This window comes from Arvicola amphibius, chromosome 10 (assembly GCF_903992535.2).
Source record: "Arvicola amphibius chromosome 10, mArvAmp1.2, whole genome shotgun sequence".
NCBI classification, from domain to species: domain Eukaryota; kingdom Metazoa; phylum Chordata; class Mammalia; order Rodentia; family Cricetidae; genus Arvicola; species Arvicola amphibius.
Window position 1 is genome coordinate 34,490,344 of NC_052056.1, and position 7,737 is coordinate 34,498,080.

Genomic DNA, 7,737 nt, shown 5'->3' on the forward strand with positions numbered 1-7,737 from the left:
GTGTATTAAGTTGAATTTGTTCTTTACTACAGGTGTGCTGTGACCTGTTGAATGAAGCATGTACTACTTTGACGTTGCTGCTGTGATGTTTTCTAAGCTACACTGGGAGCTATATTCAAACCTTACTCTAATAAACAGCTTTAAGAGAGTGGTTCATGGTCACAACAAAATGACTTAAATAAGAATACTTAAATTTTCAACTTCTTAGAAATCTGAGACAAAAGACTGCAAGTTCAAGATTAATGTGACATTGCTGGATAGCCATTCAGTACAGTCTAAAATAAAAATATCTGAGATTTATCAGAGTAGTAGAACAGTTTCTTAGCAAAATGCTCTCTATCCAAATTCTCAGACTATAGTTCTGTTTATTGTTTCTTCAACTTCAATGCAATAACCATTGTGATAATCAGTGCCAAAAATTTTGTGGCACTTCTTCAATTTGGTATACAAAATGGTACATAGCATGGTGAATGAGTTATCTTCTCAGATGAGCATCATATTCTCAGAAATGACTTATTGAGTCAATTAACTTCTACAAGACTACAAATGAACAAAAGGAATTGACCTGCCTTTTTTGAAATATATCCTTATCTGTTTCTATCAAATGAGAGGCAAGAAAAAATTTATACATAATTCCTAGATTTCAAAGTATTAATGCATAATCATTAGATGAAAAGGAGAACCTAGTATGTGAAATAAAGGAGATTGTTACATTTAGGATAAAACTATGCAGGACTTACCATTATCATCTTAGATATCATATAGAATGACTGTTTAAAGAAAAGAAGTGTAAAGATACAATGCCAAAATAAATGAAGTAATTACTTTGAGGACTATTTCAATATATTTATAATTATGCCATAAACATAATTACAAAATATTAAGTTTATGTACTCTAATATGATATATAGATATAGAGTGAGCTATCTTTTATATAATGTACAATTGAACAATTTAGAAATTGTCTTTTCCATAAAATTACAAGGTTAGTAAGTAAATTTAAACACTTCTACAGATGCTAAACACATACATATCATTTTAGTTATTTTAGATAATTTGAGTTTAATCATAAAATAGATAGATGAGGATATTTATAGTACATCTATTTTCCTGAAAATAAACTTCCATTATCAACATATCTTAGGATACTAATAACATTTATTAAAATGGACAAAAATATATAGCATCATTTTCCCCAAAGTTTCCTAGTTTACATTAGGCTTCAGCCTTGGAAGTTTATTTTCTACATTTTGAAAGAAATGTCAAATACTACAATGGCAGTGAGAGTACCAGGTAGTGGGATCAAGGAGGGCTGTAGATAAATATATTAGAAAGTCAGAAGTCAAAGTTATTTCTTACTACCTGGAATCTTAGGCATCCTGTATTTCCCACATTTGCACCACCGGACTCTGGACGCTGTAACACCCAATTCCAAGATAGCTGCCACTGCTCTTTTCTACGGGTTTCAGACCTTCAGTTCTGATCTGAAGCTACAAAATATATCACCAGGTTATTTGTTTTTGTATCCTTCGTACTTGAACTAAACCACTTGTTTGCTACTTGTTGGCATCTTTGGGTATTCACCCTAATATCGCCTGTTCTAGAATTCTTCAAGCCCAGAAGAACATGAGACAATTGAAATTGATAAATATTCATAGAATTTTTTTTCCTCTAGGAAATACTGACTAACCCACAGGTTAATGATTTATCTATTATTTGTCTGCTCTCTTTTGGCTTTTGTGAAGAAAGTTGTTTCCGTGCAAAACCTTGTGTAAGAATTTTCATATTTTTAGAGTAAAAATTTTCAAGTAAAATTAATAAAATTTATTGGAGGAGAATATTTATATAAGAAACTCCCAACTTGCCATCCAGGGCACTGTACCATTTTTTTTTCATTACAGCAGCAATACTTCATAGCTCTGTGTTCTGTTAGAGGCATGTAAAATGCCTGCAAATACACAACCTAATCTACAGGACTTCTTTTTTTTTACTTTTTTCTTTCTTTTTTTATTAAAGTATATAATTTTACAAATTTTCACCTCCTCCCCTCCTTCCTTTTCCCTTCCCTTCCCCTATCCCCCTTCCCCCCCCTCTCCAGTCCAAGGAGCAGTCAGGATATTGGAAGTAGACAAGATTGCCAGGCAAAAATTGAGAGCTTGGGGGTGGGGGCAGGATAGCAGTAAGGGGAGATGGGAAGAAAGAAGTGAGGAGGGGAGGATGGGGAGAGCTTGGGGGAATGGGACAGTTGGGATGGAGGAAAGAGTGGATATGGAATCGGGGAAGTATGTGTCTTAATTAAGGGAGCTATTTGAAGGTAGGCAAGAGATTGAACTCTAGAGGGGTTCCCAGGTGTCCAAGGAGATGTCCCCAGCTTGCTCCTTGAGCAGCTGAGGAGAGGGGGCCTTAATTAAGGGAGCTATTTGAAGGTAGGCAAGAGATTGAACTCTAGAGGGGTTCCCAGGTGTCCAAGGAGATGTCCCCAGCTTGCTCCTTGAGCAGCTGAGGAGAGGGGGCCTGAACTGGCCTTTTACTATAGCCACAATGATTATCTTGCATATCACCATAGAATCTTCATCTGACGTTGGATGGAGATAGAGAGACCCACATTGGAGCACTGGACTGATCTCCCAAGGTTCAAATGAGGAGCAGAAGGAGGGAGAACATGATCAAAAGGACTTCTTAACAGTGGGTTTAATTTTCAATTTCCAATGAGAAGCTAGTGTTTGTGCTTTCTTATTTTTATTTTTGGTGATATGAAGGCATTTTTTTATATGTGAGTTCGTTCACATTCTTCTGAAACATTTTCATTGATCATGCTACTCATCTACTTTATGATATATAATCTTGTTATATAGGTCAGAGTAGCCTGGAATTCAAGAACCTTCTGCCTTAATATTCCTGCTTACACCCATTGAGAGAGTTAGAGGTATGTAAAACCTCCTCTATTGTTTGATCCCCTTATTTCTATATTGTCTTAGTTAGGGTTTCAGTTGCTGAGATAAAACCCTATGAACAGAAACAGTCAGAAGAGAAAGGGATTAATTTGAATGACTATGCTGAATCAAAGTCTTCGCTGATGGAAACAAGGGAAGGAATTTAGGGCAGGAACCTAGCAACAGTGGTTTGAACAGAAGACATACAATATTTCTTACTGACTTGCTATCCATCGCTTACCTTCTGTGTTTTCATATACCATTCAGAGCCACTTGATCAGGCTGGTACTTCCCTCTCTGGGATGATCTCTCCCACATCAATAATAATAAAGAATCTGCCCTCCCAGGTTTTCTTATAGGCAATGTTATAGAGGAATTTTTTCAATTTACTTGCCCTCTTTTCAGATATGTCTAAATTTCTGTTCAGTTAAAACAATAATGGGAAAAACAGCTAGCACAAACATATGTTATGTGAAAGATTTCTTCCTTTTCTAGGTGTCCTCTATGATTTTTTTTTTGTAAATACAAATGTATTTTCCCCTGTTTATGTTAACAAAAATTTCTCATTACTTAAATCCAACATATCTTTTCTTTCACATATCATTCCTCTGTGCTATATCTAAACACTGATTGTCACACACAAACATAATTGAATTTTCTCTTGTATTATAGTCTAGGAATTTTATGTACTTCACATTAATTCCAATGATTCACTTTCAAATCGGAGTGTAGGTGTCTACATCTTGACTGGTTATTTCATATCAGAGTACAAGTATTCCAGTAGTCTAGTATTATTTGTTGAAAGCACAATCTTTTTGGAATTTTGCAGTCTTTATTCTATCTTAGCTATCAGTCATTTATAATTTCATTTATATTACTGAACACTGTTCTGCTTTGATTTGATTTGATCTATATTGATTCATTTGTTTTTCTGACATTTCGATTTTTTAAGTCTCAAATTCAAATACTATCAGTACCCCAATTTGGTAGTTTTTGTTTTAGTTTGATATTATTTGACTATTATTGGTCTTGCATCTCTTATTTGAATTTGAAAATGTTTATTTGAAAACTTCTTTACTTATTTCTGGAGGATATGCTGGTTTAACAGATGATACAGAGACAAATTTGCATCCTATAGTGTATTCAGTCTCCTCACAGACAATAATGAAATATCTCTCTTTGTTCAAACAAGGAATCCTACATGTGACTATATTTCACATTACATATCAATGCCATTTTGTTAGCATTAGGATGAATGGTATTTTTAAATTTAATGTCACATTATACTTCTTCATTACTTGTAAACAGGAAATTTTATTGGCTTGTATGTATTAGCTTCACACCTGCCAGCAACTACATTCAGTTATGAATGAGGCTACTCTGGTGATTTTAGTTTATTTTTAGGTAAACAATCATCTCACCTGTGGACAGATTTTTATATCTTTGTCTCAATACATTCTCATTCCTACCCTTTTCCTTTTTCATCACATTACGGAGGACTTTTACATTGAAGGAGCAAAGTTGAAGAGCAGACGTGTGTACCTCATTTCAGAGGTTAGGAATGAAACTTCAAGTTCTTACTACTATTCAGAAGTAAGTCTTTAATGAGTTAGTTCCACTCAGGATACTCCTCAGATCCAGACAAACCTTGGCTACATAGAGGTACTGTGTCTAACTCCTCTTAAAAATTGTCATTGCTGAAAGTATTTCTAATAAATGGGCATTGTACTTTGTCAATATGTTTTGTCATGGTCAAGTATCATTTTTACCATGTTTCTGTGAAAGATAAGATTAATGAATTTTCAACTGTTCAACTAGCCTTCCATGACTTCAATAAATCAAGTTAATCACTCTGCATAATTGTTAATGTATTTTACACATGCATACCATTTATTTCATGTGACCAATGATACTATGTGTTGAAATAAAACAACCGCTCATATAATGAATTATAGTATATGACAGCAGTATTATTTTTTTGTCATATCAGTGGCCACCTATTATGAGAAATGGCTCAGTCTTGCACTAATTTCTTTATTTAAGTAAACCCCACACAGAAACACCTATGTATGCATTGTGCTAAAGCAACACTTGGGTATTTTTATCTCAAGCAGGTAATTACAATATTAACTACATGTTCCTTTTTTAACACAGAGATATTTATATACATATGTGCCACTCTGCTTTCTGTTACTCTCCTTATTTTGAATAAGTATATTATGAAAAGGACAATCTTCTTTCTGCAGTAATCAGAGGTGAATGCAGAGATTCATGTCTTTTCAATACACTTCAGTAAATGAATGTTTAGTATGTAGTCTCAACAGGGTGCTAACACCACTCAGTCGGAGTCTCAGTATAAACTGCAGAAGATAAAATATATAAGGGCAGAAGATAGTGAGGAGGCATACACAGCACTATCTTCGGAGCATTACACAGCATATCAGAACATGACAAGTACACAATGCCATACCAACATGTCACAGAAGCTGTGATTGCTGCCAATAGGCCTCAATAGGAATGGGCCTGGCATTAGATTTAGAAAGTGGTCTCCTGTACCAATGCATTCAAATATACTTCCCAGTTTCTCTTCTATGAAGTTCAGTGTGGTTAGCTTTATGTTGAGGTCTTTGTTCCATTTAGACTTGAGTTTTATACATGGTGATAGACATGGATCTATTTTCATTCTTCTACATGTTCATATCCAGTGATGCCAGCACCATTGGTTAAATATGTTTTTTTTCCATTTTATAATTTTTTTCTTTTTTGTCAAAAATCAAGTGTTTGTAGGTGTGTGAATTAATATCTGGGTCTTCGATTTGGGTCCATTGTTCCTTCTGTCTATTTTTATGTCAATACCAGGCTGTGTTCAGTACTCTATCTCTGCAGTAGAGTTCAAAGTCAGGAATTATGATAACTGCAGAAGTTCCTTTATTGTACAGAATTGTTTTGGCTATCCTTTTTTTCTTGTTTTGTTTTGTTTTTGGTTTTGTTTTGTGTTTCTCTACAAAGTTGAGTACTGTTCTTTCGAGGTCTGTGAAGAATTTTTCTGGGATTATGATGGGCATTGCATTGAATCTGTAGATTAATCTTGGAATGATTGTCATTTTTACTATGTTAATTCTACCTACCCACGATCATGGGAGGTCTTTCAATTTTCTGGTGTCTTCTTCAATTTCTTTCTTCAAATATTTAAAGTTCTTGTTGTACTTACTTGTTCGGTTAGAGTTACTCTAAGATATTGTATGCTATTTGTGGCTATTACGAAGGATTATGTTTTCTCAACCTAAATGCCCCTCAACAATGAATGGATAAGGAAAATGTGGTACATTTACACAATGGAATACCACACAGTCGAAAAAAAATGACATCTTGAAATTTTCAGCCAAAAGGATGGATCTAGAAAACATCATATTGAGTGAGATACCTCAGACCAAGAAAGACAAACGTTATATGTACTTACTTATAAGGGGCTTTCAGACATAAATCAAAGAAAACCAACCTACAATTCAGAATCCCAGAGAACCTACAAAAAAATGAGGACCTAAAATAGATATACCTAAAGTTAATCTTCATGGGAAGTAGAAAAAGACAAGATCTCCTGAGTAAATTGGGAACATTTAGACCATCAGAGAGGTTGAAGCAGAGGGGAAAAGAAGGGAAGGGAGCAGAGAAAAAGTGTATAGCTCAGAAAAATCAATAAAAAAATAAATAAGAGAGAATTACTTTTGTGCTAGGGATGTAGAACTTGAAATAGTAGGAGCTAGATTCCACTTAGGACTAAAAAATAACATTTTAGGATTTTTTTGTTACTAAACTATAGGTTTTATTTTTTTATTTTTATTTTTTTCTCATTTTTTTATTAAAGATTTCCATCTCCTCCCCTCCTCCTCTCCCTTCTCTCTCCTCCCTTCCACCCATACCCCCACTCCACCCCTCTCCAAGACAAAGAGCCATCAGGGTTCCCTTCACTATGTTAAGTCCAAGTATTTCCAAAGAACCAGAATGTATCTCTTAGTGAATGTTGTATGTGAACTTGAGGAGAGTGTAATCTCTGATATGTGGACATAGTACATAGATGTCAATAATACACAAGTTATAGAGAGTGTTCATATATCCTTAAATATTTTCAATTTGCTACATCACTAGTTTTATTGAGAGGGATTAAAGACTGAAAATATAATGATGTGCTTGTCAATTTCTTCTAGCCATTTTATCACTTTTTACCTGCTGATTTTAGACTTCCATTTGTAGGCACATCCATACTGAAAAAATATATAGCTTTATAAAAAAAATTGAAGCATTGATAATAAAGTAGTAACAGATCACTTTAGTCATGACAACTTTTTTGATTTGAACACTATCTGAAATAAATATAATTTTTATAGCTATAAACAGCACAGTATGTATTTATACAACCCAATCAGGTGTACCCCACATGTATCTTTGCATCTCATTGGATTGATATCTTGCTCAGCCTAGATGAAGCAGGGAGGGCGTTCGACCTTCCCCAAAGCAATGTGCCTTACTTTCTTAGGAGTGGATAAGGGATGTAGAGTAGGTGGAAGAAATGGGAGGAGGGGAGATAGTAGGAACTGAGATTCCTATGGAAAATAAAAAATAGCTTGTTTTCTTTTAAAAATAATAAAAATGAAATTGATATTTGTTTTACCTGGATATCCTTGATCAAATTATCAGTTAGAAAATAGCCTTCAAAATGATTATTGATAAGAACAGAAACATCATGTATTTATATGATAGATATAATTAAAATGAAGCTATGTTTTGTGTGTGTGTCTATGTGTGT